We start from the raw sequence: 22,933 nt of genomic DNA, 5'->3' as shown, positions 1-22,933 counted from the left end.
ACTGTAACAGGATAAGAGGCTAGGAGTTTAGACGTGATTTAATTTAATCTCTCAGAAAAATGAGGGCACAAGGAAGTTACGAGATCTGCACACATTTATGAGAGAACTGAAAGACATCAACAGAACAAGGATTACTATATGATAATACTGACTCTCCCTCATTTTTTAAATTTCTAACAGGGAAAAATAAACAAAGCTAGGACAAACGTTGACTATCCCTACCTAACTAATCATATATTTAGTCTAAATTGTGTCACTAATCATGATACAATTTAAACTAGAATTGAGAATGAAAGCAGCTTTATCTTGGAAAACTGCTCAATTTCTAATAGAATACATATGAAAGCAAAAAGGGTAAAAAAAAAAAGGTACATAGATATGTGCCAGACTGAGCCTTAAAGTTGAGAGGAGAAATGTACACATGCCCCATCCCTTACTCAGAAGCTATTGCCAATTGATAACTACTTATAAATGAAAAATTAGTTTTTTCCTAGAGAATCTCACAGAGGAACCAAACCATTCTTAGCAGCAGGTCCCATGACAAGCAATAGAAGACCAACACAAAATGAAATCAAGGGCAATTTTGAGGGTTCTTTATCTTTAGACTTTGTGCCAGGGCACATTTTTTTAAAGCAAACAATCCAGGCCTTTTGCATATAGTACAACTTTGGTTTTTGTATTTTACAGGATTCCTGTGTGGGTCTGCTCATCTAAATATGTTTCTTGTGTTTTTATCTCTGGCAGTTTTTATTCCACTTACTTTGTCCTACTAGTCCAATATGCTTTTGGTTTTAACTTACTTTGTTTTATTATTATTATTATTATTATTATTATTATTATTATTATTATTATTATTCCTTAGATTACTGTTTGTTTTTTGAGAAAAGGCAAAAGTGTATAGATCCAGGCAAGAGAGGGTAAAGTGTTGACTGAGGTTACTGTCCTGCCTGGTTCCTACAGTTGTTAAGTCCCAAAGAAATCAGACAGAGGTCTACATTAGTTATAAACTGAATGGTCTAGTAGCCCAGACTTCTGATTAACTCTTACAACTTATATTAGCTCAATATTCTTGTCTACATTAGATATGCGGATCCGATCTTATTTGGCAAGTCAGGCACATCTTGCTTCTTCTGTGGTCACTACTGCAGAAATGAGCTTTCCTCTCCCCAGAATTCTCTTGTTCTCATCACCCCGCCTCTATTTCCTGCCTGTTTGTCCTGCTTATACTTCCTGCCTGGCTACTGGCCAATCAGTATTTATTAAAATACAATTGACAGGGTACAGACCATTGTCCCACAGCAATGGAGGAAAGAACTGAGAGGAATTAGAAAAAAAAACCCATAATTGAAATAGATCATATTTTAAAAATCTATTTTTAAAGAGTAAAAAAAGCAACTGCAGTCTTTACCAAAAAAAGGTGACTTAACTTAAAGAAATGACTTTGAATATGAACACAGAGTTTCAAAAGAAGAAATAACAATTATTCAGACCTATTTTATAATATGTTGAACATCCTAAGCAATTAGAGAATTATAAATTATAGAAATGCAATTAGAGAAATAAAACTTTTTTAGGCAGTAAGGAAAAAGAAGACAAAGGAAGCAACTAACAGCACACTGGCATGAATGTGTGAAACGGTGGTGGAAGTACCAATACATTCACCCTTTCCCCAACTTTTCCCACAAATACCTGACTTATTCCATGGAAAGGATAAAATTTTTAAAAATGAAGAGAGGGTGCTTCCCTAGTCTATTTATCCTCCCATGTCATTCTTCTAATAGGCAAAAATGCCTCTCCTCCATACTTAGAGATATAAAATATTTTGTTATCTGGTGACACAATGAATGATTGGAAGTCCGTGTCAGTGGTACCTTTTCTTTGATCTGGGTTTATACATTGTGCACTAAGTATCACTGCTCAGAAGTTTTAATGTCATGAGTGCAGGCCTCAAATTTATCTTGTACTATTTAAAATCAATGGTTTAAGGCCAGCTCTCCTCTGTGTCTTTGAATCCAGAAGGCACAATTCCAAATTCAACGTTGTATATGAGTTGTATTTCATCATGGTTATTAATTCACTTCATGAGTATAGCACAGTTGGTAGATTGCTGACTTAGCATATAAAATAACATCTTCTTTGCTTGCTTCTTTGAAATTGAAGGCAAGACCTTAGTGGTTACAAAAAGGGACTTGTTGTGATTGAACTGAATGTGAACCAGAACATCCTTCTTGAAGAATAGCTCACATAGAACCAAAAAATATAAACAAATAGAAAAGCAACAGATAGTCCTAGTAAGCTGTGGTACCTATGAACTGCACCCCACATTCAAAAAGTGTCCAGAGCAGCACATGTCACAAAAGGTGTAATAGTAGCATTTGCATCTTGACAATGACAAGATAGCCACAAAATACACTAAGTCACACTCAATAGAAGGAATCCATGTCTGGTACTCAAAACCTAGCTCAAAGCTAGTGAGGTAAGGGCTCTTAGAGCAATACCTAATACTGCCATTTCTTAAACCTATGTAATTTATCACTGTATTCAAAATAAGTTTACCTATGTATGAGTGCAGCTCTCACTTCTCAGCAGATTATCTTTCTGAAAAAAAAGAGAGAGTGAGAGAGAATGTTAGGGAGATCAGGAAGTGACCAGGATGTGCCCATCATAAAATATTACATTGATAGCATACCCCTTGTACTAATTTTAAGGGAAAATTGAAGTCGAGATCAGAGAAAGATGGTAAGAACCAAAGAGTGTATATTCTGCATTGAAAGGGAAGCTTTGCTCATGAAATTTCAATAAGAAAGACAAAACCATGAATTATATGCCAACACAAATGGGGGAAATCTTACAGAGACTCACACTTAAATGAAGAGCTGCAGGCTATTAATGGTTAATGAGAATTGGAGAATTTGTCTTCTTCAGGGATGAACCCCCGAAATTTTTCATCCCAGTGTGTTCAGGTGTTCAGTCCTAACCACACACACACACACACACACACACACACACACACACACACACCAGTAAAAAGATTCTGCATAAGTCCTTTTATGAATTCAAAGTTTACATATATAAATTGATAATATAAATGGCATATATATCCCATGAATTTGAGAGGCAGTGGCAAATATATGGGACGAACTGAAGAAAGAATGAAGGAGATGGAAGTGAAAATGAGGAAAACATGCTAATCATATAGGTAAATCTCAATAAATAATTTAAGTACATATATTTACATGTAAAAGAAAAAAAAATTTTACTTGATCCACTGGATGTTGAGAGACGTGTGTATGAAAAGAAATAAATGTTTTGCAAAACAATGATAAATTCAAATTTAAGTAGGTTGTATTTAGGAAATGCCAAGTGAAATATCAAATAGGCTCTATAAGACTGGATTTAAAAGCTCAGTTCATGGTCAAAATGTACATTGGAAGTCATCAATGAAGTATAAAAGTCAGATGGCTAGAAAAAGTTCTTCCATGGGGAACAGAGATTAATTAGGTGAGTCTAAAACTGAATTCTGCAACTCTTGCTCCTAGTATTCAGCAGACAAATTTTGCACTCAAGAATAAATATTCTGTAATTTATGAATGGGATATTTTAGATGCGAATTGCCTAGAAAAGAAGGAATATGTGTTTCGAGAATAAAGTGTGTATAGCTCTAGTTTACAATGTGGAGAAGTAACATAAATACAAGAACATGTATGTCTTTCAGGTTTGAGAAACTGAGAGTGACTCTCAGCCTTGACAAATAATTTTAAGTAGATGATTTGAGGCTGAAGCATATAATTGTTTTACGCATGTACAAAATGAGGATAAATCAAAGCAACTGGAAGAAAATGTGATAGCAATTGCTAACAGATTTTATGTGGTCCCTATTATCTTTTAGGATTCAGTAAATTTCAGTGTATTTTTAGTACCTAAAATCTATTCCTATATAATTAGCCTCAGAAATACTTCTAGGCAAAAGGTTAATACTGACAAAAATGAAATTTAAATTATGTCTATTCACATGAAAATAATGTCTAATGTTAAGAAAGTGATTAACTTGCAGAATGATGTACACTAAGTCTTCTTGTTAAGAACTGAGCATCCCATATTTGCTTTACACTATGTGTAGAATCAATGCTTTAAAATCTTACTGAATAATTCCCTATTTTTCTGCTCTATTTTTTATTTTATTTTAAAATTTATTTTTTTTTGTTCTTGAGACATTTAAGAGAGCATTCCAAGGGTCATTAATAACAAAATAGTAAAGCTGTCATTTATTTTAATGGTTCTAAAAATGAGTAACCTTTGGGCTAATAACAGAGACATAATGTCAACTGCTTAATTAATCTGTTTGCCATTTATTTTGTTTGTTCACTTTGTTTTCAACGTAATTTTCTAATATTTTTTGTACTCATCATATTGATTTAGGATATACATTTGTTATGCTGTCCCAATGTGGCTTAAAATGTAACCTCAAACACTAGACTAGATATACACTTGTAACAAAATTAACATAACTGATTCAATGTATTGATACTGTTGCCATAGTGCTTTAATATTGAATTGCTACAAAATGAAGAGAATTATTATTGCTAACAGGCTAAATTTACCTTAAAAATGGAAGTCCATCTAAATGCTGTTGCTGGCTTAATTAAAATAATATATTGCTTGGTATGATGAGGATGGATTTTTACCACTTTAGCATAGTTATATTTTTTACATATTAAGAGGTTATAAATAAATATTCATACAATAAGTAATAGTAATGAAGAAATGCATGCATCCAAACCCTCAGCATTTTCAGTACTGAATATCATGTTATAAATGATAATTATTCATAACAATATAATTGATTTTCCTTTTGATCTCTATTCTTATACATTCTTGGAAGAGATTGCAATATTACTATAGCAAATGAAAGTAAACATTGCCTCTGATTTAGACACTCATTTGAGTTTGTAAATACACTTTACCTATATATGCCCTTTGTTTCTGTAAAGTGATTTGCTAAATTCAGAGGAAGGAAGAAAGGAAGGAAGGAAGGAAGGAAGGAAGGAAGGAAGGAAGGAAGGAAGGAAGGAAGGAAGGAGACAGAAAGGAAGGAAAGAATTAAGAAAGCTACTTTGCCACTTAAAAATTAAATTTCCTAATGTCCATTTTTACAGCAATACACATAGAGAACTTCAAATGAGTACTTTCTGTAGCATATTCATGAGTTAGGACACTCAAATTCAGAAACAAAACCTAGCAAGGTAAAAGAAGAGAATTAAGGCACTGACACAAAATTCCAACTGCTCATAATCATCTGTGTATGGAGAAATAGAAGAAATGAGAAAGACAATATTTCGGATTCATTTTCATGATCCATTGGGCAGCTGCTCTGAGGAGAATATCTAATGAAGCATGTGGTGTCGTGCTGCCAGGCTCCAGAGCACGGGCTGTGCTTTCACCTTATGGTCACATTCTTCACTCACCACTAATACTAACAGGTCCATGTGTTTGAGCACATTAAAATAAGATATGTATATATTATTCAGCTTCTTTTGAAAATTGTTGGCTGCTACCGCACCATTTGTAGGAGTGACAGCATTCAGTGGTGCATTGTTCTGTGAAATAGAGTACAGAGTCACACAGTGAGAAGGGAAAATGTAAAATCAAAAGTTTTCTGGGAGCTATTATTTAGTAAGGCTTTTGTTAAGGACTTAATCCTGCAAGAGCTCACCTGTTATTTTTGTTTCTTTCTTCTTCTGAGAGAGACTGAGTTTTCTCAAAGGATCTGATTGTAGTGTTGTTTTATTACACATATTTGAGGTTCTCGTTACTTAATAGTTTTGTGTTGTATACCTGAGCAATATAAAAATAAATCTGTAAGTTCTCTGCTGTTACATCTTAAAATTGAGCATTGACAGTCTAACAATGGGGAGTTCTTACTATGTTATTGTTATGAACATTGAAAGTCAAAATCATAAAGAGTTGCTAGTTCTGGCATGTCAAATGTAATCAGTGTTAAATTTTAAGCAACCTATAGGTTGCAAAGATTGCTCAGTTGAAAGGAGAAGCATAATTGTCCAACTAATTTTTATCTCTGCATCTCATTCAAGCCTTGAAATTAAACTTTAGTTTGAAATGGGGAGTTTATAATATTTCAACCATGGATTGTAACTGTCATGAAGAATATGAGAATGTATCCTGTGTTATGACTAACTCAGCATTTTTAACCTAAGTTAGTAAAGCCATTAAATATGCTTTCTTATGTTGTTTACTTTGTTATATCTTGTGCTTGTTCTATGAATAATGCATTGTGATTATAAGGAAATTAGAGAAATTATCCTAGTGCTGAAGGTCAAGCTACTGATCAAGATGCCTAGTCAAAATATTTGCCTGTGTATCATGGAGAAAACAGAAATTGAGTAGTGGGTATAGAAAGCAAGGTGGTAACTGATATGTGATGTCCTTCAGTATATGAATTGTTTTTATTGGTTGATAAATAAAGCTGTTTGGGGCATTGGCTTAGCAGAGAAGTCAGGAGGAACATCAGGATAGAGGGAGAGAGAGAGAGAGAGAGAGAGAGAGAGAGAGAGAGAGAGAGAGAGAGTAGGTGGAGTCAGGAGACACCATGTAGCTGCTGAAGAAAACAGAAGCCAGAACCTTAACTGGTAGGCCACAGCCTCATGGTGATACACAGATTAATAGAAATGGGTTAATTCAAGATGTTAGAGCTAGCTAGAAATATGGCTGAGTCATTGGCTAAACAGTGTTGTGATTAATAGAGTTTCTGCATGAATTTTTGGGTCTAGGTGGCCAGGAAACAACAACAGCAACAACAACAACAACAACAAAAAAAAAAAAAACAGTCTCTGTTTACAGGGAACCATTAAAATACTTGGGAAAGTTGCATTTTTGTTCTTCAGTATAATTTATTATTGCAAGCTCCTGAGAAATTGAATCTAGGACTTGGGATTAGAGAAAAGGTACTCACAGGAAGACATACTCTTAGGATGCAGGACTGGGTCAGGCATGGATACAAACTTCACCAGTATTCCTAAAATAGGATGACCTACTCCCAGAGGCAGTTTTGGAAGAGGGATGTACCCGAAACAAAGTAAATTTTTTGTTAAAAAGAAATACAGTGGGATAATGAGATGCTAAGAAAGTAAAAGTGTTTGCTGCAGAGGCTGCTAATAACCTGAGTTCCATCACTACAGCCCACATGGGAAGGGGAGAATGCATCCCTTCAAGTTGTTACCTTACCTCCACAAACGCAGGAAATGTGCCTACCTACATGCATAATATAACTCAACATACTCACGTATATAGTCAGCAACATTTTTGGGAGTTCCTTGTCTCATAAGGCGTTGTCAGGTCTTTTGTTTTACCTTCATATTCTCTCTCTCTCTCTCTCTCTCTCTCTCTCTCTCTCTCTCTCTCTCTCTCTCCTTCTTAATTATTTAAAAGTTAATTAATTTTAATAATTTCTTAATTTTACCCTACAGGTCCTTCCCCCATTTTGTTTTTATGGGGTCCCTGAATAGGTGAATGAGTGGATCTCTGTCTATATCTGCATTTTATGTCTTTTCTTGTGTTCTTTCCTTCTCTTTGTGATGTCCTATTCTGATGTATCTGTTTCTCTTTTACTTTGTTATATTTTATTAACATCCCATAGAAGCCTGCTTGTTATTTTATGAGAAAAAAAAGTAAATGGGATGAATAAGGATGAAAGGGGGGTTGGGAGAAACTGGTATTAGTAGAGGGAAGGAGAGCCATAATCAAGATATATTATATGGAAAATATATTTTCTTTTTTTCAATTTTATTGAACTCTACAATAGAGTTGGTACTGACATAGAATCCTCCTCCATGAGTACGTGCTCTCATAGTTTAGGAAGGAACTGTGCAAGATGCCAAGGGAGAAAAGCAATCAGTCCTATCCAGCTATAAAGTCCATGAACTACACTCATTCCAAACCCAATAGCATTATCAATGGCTCAATAGCAATACTTATACCTTGAAACAATCAGCTGTCTAAATGAACTTAAAGAATGCTCAATAAAAGGGAAGTCATTTGCATGATCTAGGGTTTCCATTGCTGTGCTAAAACACCACGACAAAAAGAAACACGGGAAGGAAAAGGTTTGTTTCCTCTGACAACTCTAAGGTCACACTCCATCACTGCTGGAACTCACACTGGATCAGACCCTTAAGGCAGAAACTCATGGATTTCTGAGTTTACGTTCTTTTTATTATTATTATTATTATTATTATTATTATTATTATTATTATTATTATTATTATTGGTTTTTCGAGACAGGGTTTCTCTGTGGTTTTGGAGCCTGTCCTGGAACTAGCTCTTGTAGACCAGGCTGGTCTCGAACTCACAGAGATCCGCCTGCCTCTGCCTTCTTTTTATTATTATTATTTTTGTAAACAATCATTTTATTTTCCCATCCATTCATCAGAGAAGGTGAAGCCCTCCATGGGGAGTCAACAAAGTCTGCCACATCACTTGAGGCAGAACTAAGGCCCTCCTCCTTGTAACTATTCTGAGCAAGTATTCCTCCATAGGGAATAGGTTCCTAAAACCCATTTCATGCTCTAGGGATACATGCTGGTCCTGTTGCCAGTGGGACCACAGGCTGCCCAAGCCACAGAACTGTTATCCACATTCAGAATGCCTAGTTCAGTCCTCTGCATGTTCCCCAGCTGTCAGTCTGGAGTCAGAGATCTCCCACTGGCTTATGTCAGCTGTTTCTCTGGCTTTCTCCATCATGGGCTTGAACTCTTTTCTCAAATTATTGCTCCTCTCTCTCTATGATTTGACTCTCAGTTTGCTTTCTTATTAAACCCAGGACCACCTTCCCAGGAATGGTAACAGTTACAGGGAGCTGAGCCCTTTTACATCAACCATTAAGCAAGAAAATAAAGCATAGGTTTGCCAGAGACCAGTCTGATGGGGATATTTTCCCTATTAAAGTTTCTTCTTCCAAAATGAACTTAATTTGAGACACATGTAAGAGAAACCCATCAGATCATCAGGCCTACAACTATAAAAGTTGCCAAGTATCATTCATTAGAAGGGAAATATACCCTAGAGGAGAAACTACTGCTACTAGTTTCCTAAAACACAAAACCCTTTCTAAATGTGTTCTAAGTATTTATCCTTCTCCCCAATGATAAGGCTAGCTTTCACTGCTCATCAAAGAAGCATCTTTTTTCAGCAAACAGAGGCTACCTGAGAGATCCACATCTGGAAAGTGACTGTAGGATACCCAACCCAATTGGTACATGTACAATACACACCCTACAGCTAAGACTTAAGCAATACCCTTGAAGAGAGACAGAAAAATCATGAGAACCAGAGGGCCAGGATGCCTTCTGCAAGACAGCATGTTCTGGACATGAATGGAAAGTTGTGTTCAAAGTTAATGTTGTACCTACTAGCAACATTGGGTGAACATCGTGTGTGTGTGTGTGTGTGTGTGTGTGTGTTACAATGAAAAGGTTTTGAAATTTGAGTATGGACATGGTAGGAGTTGGAGGACAAAGGGGTTGATATATCACAAATACTCTATGTGCAGTTCTATTATTTTTAGAAAAAGAAAAAACAAAAACAATGAGTAATAAACTGTTTAGTAAAGATATTGATTCTCATTTATTTCCACTTTCCTCATATTTTTCATTACATATATTTCATAGTGTAAGGACTTTTTAAGTTATTCATCAAGATTCTCATGATGTTATCCTATGGATTGTTGCAAAAATTTTCTCTTAATTCACCCAGTCTTAGAAGAACCATTTTAGATATCTCTCAACAAACATCACCACATACATGTACCTGAAAGCATTCACACACATATGCACAAGACGCAAATTCCTACTAGAGTAACTATGTGCTAAAATAGCCTTAATTATCTTCCAGTTTTTTAGGATAATAAAAATTCCACAGGTAAAAGTAGAATTTTCTAATTTTTCTTCTTTAATTTATTTCAAGTGCCTGGAAAATAGGTTGAGAGATAATAGAAAATACACACACACACACACCCCACACATATTTTAAATATTATAATGTATGAAAATGCATAATATACATATTTTGCGTGCGTATAAGTAAATACACTTATGTTCACATATATCCATTCTATTTATTCCAAATGTGTATGCATATAAATGCATACATATACATATTATATGCATACTTGTATACATTCGTCATTTCAGGATAACTCTACAGTTCTGTAAAGATATCAAAATTTGTTTGCAATGATTTCTTCTAATCATTTTATTTTTGAATGCTCTTTCTAAGGTTGTATATCATTTCCAGTAATTTTTTTTTTGTTCTGGCAAGTTTTATGACAACTTGACACAAGCTAGAGTCATCAGAGAAGGGGAATCTCAACTGAGAAAAGATTTACATAAGTTTGAGCTGTAGGCAAGCATGTAGGGCATTTTCTTAATTTGTGATTAAATAGGGAGGTCACAGCGCATTGTTTGTGGGGCCATCCCATGTGGATATTTTGGGGTTCTATGAAACAGACTGAGAAGGTCATGAGGGGTAAGCCAGTAAGCAGGCTTTCACTATGACCTCTGCACCAGCTCCTGCCTCTGGGTTCCTATCCTGCTTGCGTTCCTACCCTCAGTGCTATTGATGATAAAATGTTACATGAAACTATGAGTAAAATAAACCCTTTCCCCTTCAAATTGTCATGGTCATGGTGTTCATTCACAGCAATAGTAACCCTAAGATATCCAACGTGTATTTTTAATTAAAAGTTACATATTAGTAAACTTCAACCATCAGTGACATTTCTATTTGTTGATTAACCAATGCTGCACTTCTGTTTATAACATCTGTTTCTACTCGCTCTTACTCTTTCTGGTCCTCATAGATTCAGTATAGAAATCTATCTACCATCTTCCACTATCATCTCTATGCCTCTATCTCTCTGTCTCTTTCTGTTTCTCTCTGTGTGTCTCCCTTCCTCCCCCACCTCTCTCCTTTTCTCATTCTCTCTCCTCTAATGTCCATATGGCCAGATTCATAGGCTGGCTTCCTATTCCAAGCTGCATTCTCATTTGCTTTCTTGACAATCTGTTTATTATCACGAGGTCTCAGCTTTGACTTAATCTTGACATCAGTTGGCTTTTAGCTGGAAATCTGCAATTGAGATGGCGAATCTGTCATTCTTGTTGACCTTTTAACAGTCTAGTGACAGGAACTCATTTCCTTTTTCTAGAGTTTAGTTAACCAGGGATTCGTGGGCCAGGTTAAATCAGAGATTTGGAAACACAAGCTAACAGCCTGACAAATAGGATTAAAACATTGAGTGTGTGAAAACGTGCTTGTTATTTCAGCAGATGACAGAAGAATTTTAGGTTGGCTTTTATAAGCTTCTTTGCAAAACACAAGGCAAATTCAGCAGATAAAAAAAAATCAGTTCTCCCTTAGACCTTCCTTATGAAAGAGTTGTCTGTAAACTAGAACTGTTTAGTTTAGAATCGATTTTGCATTATAAAACAATCTTGATAAATCCAAACAAATGATAATTATGGATCAAAAATAAAAATATTTGCTAAGATATGATCTTATGGATATAGTACTGAAATGTTAAAATATTGTAATTATGATGTTCTTTAACTTTTCAGACCACAAAGCCCAGAGCATTTCAGAAAAACAGTCTATGCCTATGTAGATGGGCATATTATATAGAAATACAACTGAATTATAATCCAAGTAATATCAAATATTTTTTACTTAAAATGGGTAATTTATATAAAAATTATATTGAAGTCTTAACAGTATTAAAATATTTATTTTTAATTTATATATTTTTGAATATTGAAAGAGTGCTTATTATATGATTTTTATTAAACATGCTGATTTCTAATTAATTCAATGACATTTATAGATTATGGATACACAAGGTCTCTTCTTGATCTTAATTTATGTTCTTTCCCTGCTATTTTCACTTTCAGATCTTTCCCAATAAACATCTGATTCATATAATACTTTAATAATAATTCTAACTTATGTTTATGAAAATTGTTTTAATGGACCATTTGAAAAACCCTCCTGACATTCATATGAATCATTTAATAATACACATTAAGTAAATGGCAAATCATGATTTCATTTGTATTCACTACAATAACATAGTTCACAAGGCATTATTTTAGCATTTGCATGGAAATTTATTTTTATTTTTTTTAATTGAGCCAACTTGACTCATTGTTCTAAAAGATTTAATTAGATACATCCTAGGCCAGAGTACTCAGTATATGATAAAGTTACAAATGCAAAAAGTCCACATTTTAACTTAATATTTCATTTGTCGTTGTTGAAAGACTAGTTAAATTTACAATTTTTTAAAGACAAACAGAACTACTAATTTATGTTTTTAAGTGTTGTGAAAGTGCACAGAAAACTATGTTGAACATTCAACCTGCCTTTCATTTTATGACTACTACTTAGTATTCTAACATTCCAGATCACTGGGATTAGAACATACAAGACCCATGTTTTCTTAAAGAAAGTTGATGACATATTGTCAATCTCTAACAGTGCTGTTCTTCTCTGTGCAAATAAAGGACATTGTTGTCAGCAGAGAGCCATTCAGGAGTTTGGTTAGGGTTTCAGTGAAAAATAAAGCAAACTTGGCACTTGATCTGATCAATTGCCTTAGTCTTCATGACAAGGGGGAGATCTTCTTGGTTGTTTGATGTGATGATGCGTCATCTGAATGTTGAAGACAATGGCTAGATGCCAGGAAAGGTAACTGAGTTGAGAAATGGCTGAGGAATCAATTCGACCCAAAACAAATGTTAGAAAAGTCTAAAATAATTAGTCAAGAATGACCTGAATAACATGTTTTATTTTCTTATTTCACTTCCCTTATATGATTGTCATTTCTTGTGCCACTTTCAAAATTTTTCATTATTTCCCAGGTACGACTTTTAAGGCATCACCTTAAATAATAAACCTCACTTCTGGTCCACACATTTTCTTCTATAAATGTAAGTAATAAAACAGAAATTATTGACCCTGTAAAAATAAGCTTCAGTGATGCTCCTGAATCTAGAGACTATTTTAGATAAGAAAACCTTTCTCTGATTTAAAAATAAGATTTCAGAACAACTCATTATAATTTTTAACTTCACACTAAATAAAATTTGTTAAAGCTTATTTAGAAACTTGCTGACTAAAGGGGAAAAAAGACATAACTTTCAACAAGAGCACTGAAATATAAATCTGGTTAAATGTTTTGTTATTCTTTTAAGTTAAAATGTGTGTGTGTGTGTGTGTGTGTGTGCGCGCGCGCAAGCTGGTTTACTTTTCTAAGTTACAAATTTAAAGATGCTACTTGTATGTTCACTATGCTATTAATAAAATATAAAAATAAAAAACCTTCAAATTATTGTCCATATTACACACACATTGACATTTTTGCTGCTTCCGTACTTATGGTTGAGATAGTGCTATTACTCTCCAAATAAGGTGTTGTTTCTTGCATGCAATTCATAACATATCCTATTTTGATAAGAATCCTTCAGTGCTGTCAATGACTATTTCTGACATTTTAAGAATTTAGTTTCATCTATGCTCATCTTTGAGAAATAAAATGATTGCTTCTTCATTTTAGTTGTCTTTTAGTTCTATTTAACACATATAAAGCATTATATATGATATGTATGACAGATACAAGAACAAGATAAAGTAATAAATAATGACTATAAAAGTGTTTAAATTACATTTCTATTATGAACTATGCCTGATTAACTAACTTTGCCAATTATACAAGTCCTTTGTTTGTATGCTACTTTAGTTTTACATAGCTGAAATGTCCTAAAGGATGGACATACTAGCTTGCTTTTAAATTGCAGCTTTTAGAGCTGAGATTGATGTAGGATATAGGGACATAAATTTGAAAGAGTCATGTCAGAGAGGAAGAATCCAGACATGATTGTTACTAAATCACAGTAAGACACTCTGAAGGTTGAAAGCAGAAAATACGGCTAAATCTTGTGGATAACAGCTATAGCGTTAACATTCAGTTGTTTTCAGTTTGTTTCGATGAAGATATTTTCATATTCAATCTTCCAGAACAATCAGTCTGCTAAGAATATCAAGCCAACCCAAGAAAACATGAATGACCTGGGAACAGAGACAACTATGAAGAGTAAAGATTTGTGTTTAATAAGTAGGAGTAGACTGCTTTGTAGCTGTCACATACTCATGACTGGGTTGCTAAAATATGTTTTTTTGTAACTAATATAAAAAAAGCGATAATGGGGGGCTGGAGAGATGGCTCAGTGGTTAAGAGCATTGCCTGCTCTCCCAAAGGTTCTGAGTTCAATTCCCAGCAACCACATGGTGACTCACAACCATCTGTAATGAGGTCTGGTGCCCTCTTCTGGCCTGCAGACATACACGCAGATAGAATATTGTATACATAATAAATAAATATTAAAAAAGTGATAATAATTCTTAAAAATCTTCTTTATAAATGACTGAAATTGTTCTTAAAATAATATTAAATGATAATACAATAAAGCATAATTTTGAACAGCTATACATAAAATATTGTCCTAAACAATATTTTAGAAACGTTTTAAATGTTGGTTTTTAGATGAAAAATATTTGTTTTATAAACAATTATGTGACTATTAAAGGAATTTTGCATGTTGAACAGGATCTGTGCATATAAGGAAAAGTGAAAAATAAAACAAAATGTCTATTTACATTCTTTGGCTCTGCAAGTTTAAACATATAATAGATTCCCTTTCTACGTGATTACTTTTTGGTTAATTTCTTTTTCAGGGCTTAAAAAAGAATTTATTTTCAGTTATCAAATATACATAAGATTTTTTAGTTTAATTATCTTAAAAATCTCTGTAAAAGTAAAAACTTTGAACTCTATTTTAATAGAATCATTTTTACTACCTTTTAAAATATTTTTATCAATTCTCGGGAAAATGTTATACATTGAGTTTTCAACATATTCATCTTCATTTCCTCCCCTTAAATGTTTTTATATCTCCCCCACCTTCCTGACAAATTGTCTTCCTTTCCTTTTTTAAGTAACCATTGACTGTATGTTGTACCCTCTGCATATCTCTGGATGTGAGACCATCCAATTGCATACAATAAACTTACCAGAAAACATACCCTTAAGAAACTGACTCTTTCTGTCCAAGCATCCATCCTCTCTTTCATGTCTCTTCAATGATGGTTATAAAATCATGAAGAGTTTCCTGTTCTATGTTAGAATTATGAGTGGGTTCATTTTTTTTTCAGGTCTTCTAAAGGAAACGACAGTAATTGTAAGGTTATGAATTTAATAGTGTTGTCATATTCCAACACACTATTTAGGTTCTGTATTTTCCAACTATTGGGTCTTATAATCCTTTGTTTTCTCTTTCCTTATATCTATAAACTCTGGGGAGAAAGTATGATATAGAGGTTTCATTTGCGAATGAACCCACCAATACTGACTGATTCTCTGTACTTTTATCTGTTTGGGGATTCTCTGCTAAGGAGCATATACCTCACAAGGATCTCTAAGGAGGTCTGAGAAAGTGTCTTAATAAAAACGCAGAGGGATACAAATTTAGAGGGCAGTATGATATTGTAATTGCTAATCTTGGTTATCAGTTGGGTTACATCTGGAATCAAAAGCCAAGCTGCTGAGCGTGCCTGTGAGGGATTTTCTTGAATGACTCACTTGAATTATGAAGTCCCACTGTATATGTGGGCCACACCTAATGGTAGTAGCCCTCTTGAAGGAGCACAGAAGAAGAAAGTGCTTACATTTCCCCTGTATTCCTTACTCTCACCAGCATGTTTGTGTTGTAGTTGGAGCGGCGGGCTGCATCCCCGGCACCCGGCAGCCCCCATGGCTAGCTTTACTCGAAATAATTACACGGAAACTGTATTCTTTTAAACACCGCTTGGCCCATTTCTATCTAGCCTCTTCTAGGCTAGCTCTCGCACCTGGACTAGCCCATTTCTAATAATCTGCTGTAGCCCACCAGCTGGCTTACCAGGAATGATCTTAACCTCTGTCTGTCTGGAGTGGGAGAATCATGGCTACTCTCTGACTCAGCTTCTTTCTCCCAGCCTTCCTTTCTGTTTACTCCACCCACCTAAGGGTGGGCCTATCAAATGGGCCTAGCAGTTTCTTTATTGCTTAACCAATGAAATCAACAGATTGATATATGACACTCCCCCATCATGTTTGTCTACCCCACTGCAGGCATTTTCTACGTTTTACTCAAAAAGTTTTCTATTGGATTTTGTACTTTCATTTTGATGATGCACATTATTCGAGTAGTTTAACCACAACCAACAGCAATATACATAGTATATAGTACAGAATAATATATATATACATATATATATGTATATATATATATATATATATATATATAGAGAGAGAGAGAGAGAGAGAGAGAGAGCGTATATACACTCTAGAGAAGCTTGATTAATCTGGACTCATATAGATATTATACCACTTAGAAAGAAAGGAAGTTCCACTTCTAGAGACAGGGATCTTCTTGATAGTTTGTTCTTGGTCAGATAAATACCAGGCAAATGTCTCCTCTTGTGTAGCAGGTGTGAGATCCTAGCAGAAAGAAGATGCATACTTCCATAGATTTCATGCTATATAAATATGCTTGTGGGCATATCTTGCTACAGTGGTCATTGCTGAAATTCAGAAAGGTCACAGGAAGTGTTCAACACCTGTTAGCAATCTAAGGCATCAAGGTTAAACATAATCCCCAGTGTAAGGTAACTAGAAGAAAATGTACACACACACACACACACACACACACACACACACACACACATTTTTTCAGACACACTTGGTGTTAGTTATGTTTTGCCTAACCCCCTCCTCTACCGTACCCTACATATCTCTCCTCATTCTAACATTCCTCTCTGTTAGTTTCCTGTATCACCTGTGTTCTTCCTTTATAGTTTTTCTTTTCCAAAAACTCATCCCTACTTAGTTTCCTAGATGCTACAGATACTCCAAATGAAACTCAGAAATCTACAGAGTCAATGCTAAGATGCACCTAATGGAGGGAAAGATCCAATGTTCATCCTTTCACTCTGGGTTACCTCATTCAAGGCAATGCTTTCCAGCTCCATCCATTTACATGGAACTTTCATAGTACAATTTTTGTTTAAAACTGAATAAAATTTAGTTGCATATATGTGCTACATTTTCACTATCCATTTATCACTTGATTAACATAATCAAAAGTTTAGGTTTTTTATGGTGTCTCAGAACTCTTTCATTTTGCTTGTATTACCTCTTAAAATTATTTGTGCCCATGATTGAGTGACCCAGACATACTCTCTAGTAGTCTATTCCTACTTCTGTTTCCTTTGTGGCCCATTCGAGTACTGAAACTTTACACAGAGACTGATTATTAAGGCTTTGGTTTCTAATATAGTTTCAGGTTAACTTTTTCTTCTTGTATAGAATTATTATTTAAAAGAATTTTAAATTTAAACATATTTTGATGTGTTTCCCCTCCCCCATGTTTATAAATCCTCTTTCCTTCCCACCCAACTTTAAGTTCTTTCTCAACCAAGAAAATGATATAAAGCAACACCACAAAAAACAAAGCACACAGAGAAGAAACAACAAACTGTAACCAATAGTGCATGCTCACGTACACACACACACACACACACACACACACACACACACACACAGACAAAGAAAAACAGCGGTGGAGTCAATTATATATTGGCCCGTTAGAGCTAAACATGAGGCATATGCTGGAGTGATTAATGCTTCATTCTATTGGAGAACATTTATTTTTTCTCCCCCAGCAGGTCTAAATAATGGTTCAGTTGGTAACCTTTACCATAGTGACATGATTTTCTGTCCTTCCTCTCCACTTTTCTTTCTTTCTTTCTTTCTTTCTTTCTTTCTTTCTTTCTTTCTTTTTTCTTTCTTTCTTTCTTTCTTAATTTTTAAATACAAAGATGTTTAATTAAATATAGATTGCTGGGGATACAAAATGCAACAGATTCACATGAAATTTAAACATAAATACATCCATTGTATCCATGTAGAACCTGAATAGAATAATTTGGGCATAGCAATAGTGATAGTAACTCCAAAAATATAATAATGTTTAGATTAAATATTATGAAGATGACAGCAACTCTATTCTTTTTTAGTATTGTGCCATATCAAATGAACCCTTTAAAGAATGACATTTTGTTCTGTATGTGAATAAATGGCTCTGTTAATCTCCTCATTCAAATACTGATTGTTCATAAAGATGTAGCAGACTGAAGGAAAACCCGATTTGATACCCAGGCAGAAGTTGGAAAAAGCAGGAGACAGTAATGGGGATGAGGAATATTGGGCCTGTCTCTAATTTCTACCACTGAAATACCGAATCTATTTGTAACTGAGCTGCCCTGATGGTGGCTCCACTAATAAGTCTTTCTTCTTGCATGCTCAAAATATGGTAACTGTGGAATTTTCTTACTATTCATGTAACTCCTTATGATTTACAATTTCTATTACTTTGAAAGCCAGTTACATGCCATCCTTATATCTTTCTTGGATGGAGAATCCAGGGCATGCCTTTCCCATAGAGCCTGGCAGATATCTGTCTTTTGTGTAAACTCAGGTAAATCTCTGCTTAGCTTCACTGCTCCTTGCCTACCTTACAAAGTTGAAATAGCTAAAATGGGTGTGTAATGCTTCAAAAATAATAATGGTAATATTTTAAAGATATTATTGCCATCAAGCTGTTTGTAATTTAGCTTTTGGAGGCTAGCATGACTCAAAATATGAAAAAGGTCATTCTCAGGCAAATAATTAAGCTACTTTTCTTTGATTATCACATTAAAACACCTGCCTTTTTCTGTTAATGTCTGACATTTATTTATTTTAAAATAATAAAATAAAATATTTTAAGGTAAAACAAAAACTGTCACAATGATGTTGAAGAAAACAAACCTTCAGAAGGAAAAGGGCCCAAGAGAAGTCACAAGTATCAGACACCCCCTAACTTACATTCTCAGAATCCCATAGATACAGTAAACTGGTAGCCATAATGTATTCATAGAGGATCTGATGGAGACCCATGCAGTCCTTTAAGGGGCCTGCGTATCTGCACAGAACACACTCCGATACCAGTTTCTCACTGCAAAGATTTATTACACAAGAGGGACAAATGGGGTTTTGGGGGTGCTCTGCTGACTGGAGCTGACAAACTAATCATTAGGTGTCTCTCAAAAGTGGATTTTTAATGGGGAATGGTTAGGGACAGTATGTTAGAATGAGTTGGTAACTTCTGATTAGACATGCTAGCCAGTGTAGCCAAATAATGAAATTTGATTGCTGGTGGTGAGTCTCACCAATAACTTAGTGACCAAATAAGGAACTAGACTATGGGGGCTAGCATTAGGAATGTAATCTAAGGGTTTAGCAAGGAAGAGGGAAGGGAGTACAGCAAAACCTGCTGGCACCGTGTTTACCACTCCTGGATCCGTGAAATAGCACTTCCTTTCCTATGCATGCCTCTTCAGTCTCTGGGAATTAATATAAATATTGTTCACAGTGATTGTGATGGCTTTGTAATACTGGTGTCCTCAATCCATTCTGGATCTTACACTCTTTCCTGCTCCACCTCTTCAGGGTTCTCTGAACACTTTAGGGGATGAATTTGGTGGAGACATTCCATTTAGGACTAAGTGTCCTGTGGTACATAGATTTATGTCAACTTGACACAAGCTAAAATCATCTGAGGAGAGGAATCCTCAAGTAAGAAAATGCCTGAGTAAGGTCAGGCTCCAGGCAAGAGCTAGGATGTTTTCTTAATTCACAATTGGTCCAGTTTGTTCTTTGTTAATTTAACATATATATTAACATAAACATAAAATATTTCTGAAAAAAAGTCTCTACCTAAACTCACTAATCTCCTTTCTAGTCCTATTATGCCCCCTTCTTCTCCATCAAAATATTTACCAAATTTATAATCCTTGGTTTGTTACAAACTTAGTTTATTTGATGCCTTTCATGTGATTATTGGAGAGGGATTGTTTATTGGAACCTAGTGGGGTCATCAGTGGAAACACAACTAAAGGCATTATTCCTTCCTCTTCCTAAACTTATCATTCAGTAACATATAGTTCAGCAGTGAATTTCAGGGCCCCCTGAGGCCCCTACCAATCAGTGTCTGGTTGTGCGTGAATCCATTATTGGACAGACTCAATGCAATTATCTTCAGATGTTGTGAGTTACTGACTGCAATCACATTGCTTTGTCCAGATAATAGTAATACCTATGTCTCTGTCTCCTGTGTAGTTTCTCCTCATTCTTCTGAAAAGTACCTGAACTTAGAGAAAAAAAATGTTCATGTCCTCTTTAGGGCTGAGCACACATTTGTTATTCAGTCTTCATTATGTGTACAGGCCACTATATAAAAATAAGTATCTACAATTACAAATTGAAAAGAAAAGCTTCTTTAATACGACAAAGGAGAACATTTCTATAGAATAAATATTTACAAGTTGGATTGAGGTTGTGTCAATATAGCTACACACTTTATTTGCTTCACTTCCTAGGCCTTTGGGTCTCCCCACCATTTTGTATCAGGTTTAGAGTACCCAGGTATGAATTCCATTAAATTAAATGACCCTTCGACCCTATCAGATCAGAAGGCAGTTCGTTGCACTCGTGACATTAGTGAAACAATTTCCTAAGGCACATAAGTCTAGAGGACTGATCTTGTAGTTCACAGGGTTCATAGTGAGGGAAGACCATTAATGGCTTTTCTCCTCCAACCTGTATTCTACCTTCTGGAACTATGAAAACTAAAAGAAAGTTCCAGCTCAGTTCCTGCTTCATTTTTCCTTTTCAGGTAGCTAAAATGTGGGCATCTTCAGGATAAGATTTTTATCAAGCTGAGTTCTGGTGACAGCCAAGAAATGGCAAGTAGCTGTACAATTTTGAGACACTCTGGGGAGGTTACATATCACTAACATTCGGTCTTTAATAATTTAAATAATTATTTGCTAAGTAACAACTTTGAAGTTAAATTCATGTTTTATTCCTTATATAAGCAGTCTTATTAATTTGCATATTTTAATAGAAAATAAGATTTTAATATAGAAACTTCCAAAGTAGCAAAATAAATTATATTAGATGAAAATACATCTATTCATGATGGTTTTTTTGTTGATCAATACTAAAATGCTTCCTGGCAGATTAAATGGTATAAATTAAAGTAAGAAGTATTCATACATTTTTTTCAATCTACTTAAATTCCTTGAGAGAAATTGTAGGTACTGACAGTTTTTTCTTATCTACAAAGATTATATTGGCTTGAAATTCTAGATCACAAAATTCTTTCTAAATATAAATTATTATATCGTTAATCAATATTGAGTATCACATATTTGCTTCACAGGACATGGCACTTTAAGTATTGATATTTTGTTTTGATATGTGTATTTTAAATGAATATTTGATTATGGAGTACACATATTTGTTTATTTAAACCTAATATATAACCACGTATATCCAAATCCTATAATAATGATGTTTAGTTTGGTTTCATTATGAATTCACATTGATTTGGTGCAATTATATTTTACCAAGTTATAAATTGAGTGGTTTGCATATCATGCTAAAAACTTTATACTACTAAGAAGAATGGAGAACCATGGTAGCTTACAGAATGTATTTAACGTAAAATCTAATGTGCTTCTATTAGGGTCCATGATTGTATAAACTTAATAAATAAATGAGGACTGATTAACTCACATAATCAAATAAATGTGGAGGCAAACTGGGTACTCTCTTGCCATTAAATTCTAATATTGCTTGCTGAGTAATTCCTAATTATTAGTCTTTCATAAGTAATCAGGGTTTCATGCCTTCAAGGTTTAAGATTCTAAAAGATTTTTAAAATAGTCACTTAGGCTTTGCTATTGTTTCCTATATACAAATAGACTTTCACATTGCTCTCCTTTGTCAGTCACATAATATTACTCACTTTCATACTTTAGAATAGAAATCATAGCAATAAGAATATAGGTAGTCAGAAAGATTGACAGAAAAGGGTTTTATTCTGGTAGACATTAAAAACATCACGTATTATACTTTTATGTAAAAAATAGAGCGAGGACGTGACTTTCACTTGTATTGTAAGCACAAAATGAAGATGCTATGAAAAGAAGACCAATATGTAGTGTACTTTTCAATTCCACTTGAAAACTTATAAATACAAATTCCATTTCAGCCAAATGTGTTAAAGTAATTTTTCAGAGTAGAACTCCTGTTAGTCAGCACATATTTTATTTGTTTTGATTCACCTTTTCAGTGAAAACCTACACTTTGGTTTCAGAATCTTCTCTTATGGGATGAGCAGAGTAATCCAGCCTCTAAGAAGCTAAAGTGAAAAGCAAATTTAATGTCAGCATACTGAGAAGGCAAAGCAAGAATGGTGACATATAAACAGAGCATCTGGTCGTCATTTACTACATAGAAACATTATCCAAGAGCCTCTAAAGGTTTCCTGTAGAGAAATAGTAAAATGAATTTCAGGTGCATAAATCACCATCTTTTTTTAAATTTATTTATTTATTAAAGATTTCTGTCTCTTCCCCACCACCGCCTCCCATATCCCTCCCCCTCCCCCAAATAAGTCCCCCTCCCTCGTCAGCCCAAAGAGCAATCTGGATTCCCTGCCCTGTGGGAAGTCCAAGGACCACCCACATCCATCCAGGTCTAGTAAGGAAATCACCATCTTTTAAAGAAAAGTACAGGATGCCATTCTGAAAAGTTGAAAGTTGAATTTACTCTACACTTCAGTAAAAAGTACAAACAGGAGACTAGCAAGTGGTTGTGATAAAACAAAAAAGAATGCTGGATCTGAATTAACAGCATTGATAATCTGCCAATTTTCAC

This window comes from Microtus pennsylvanicus, chromosome 6 (genome assembly GCF_037038515.1).
Source record: "Microtus pennsylvanicus isolate mMicPen1 chromosome 6, mMicPen1.hap1, whole genome shotgun sequence".
Classification (NCBI taxonomy): domain Eukaryota; kingdom Metazoa; phylum Chordata; class Mammalia; order Rodentia; family Cricetidae; genus Microtus; species Microtus pennsylvanicus.
The sequence above is the reverse complement of the archived record's forward strand: the minus strand, read 5'-3'. Positions refer to the sequence as shown.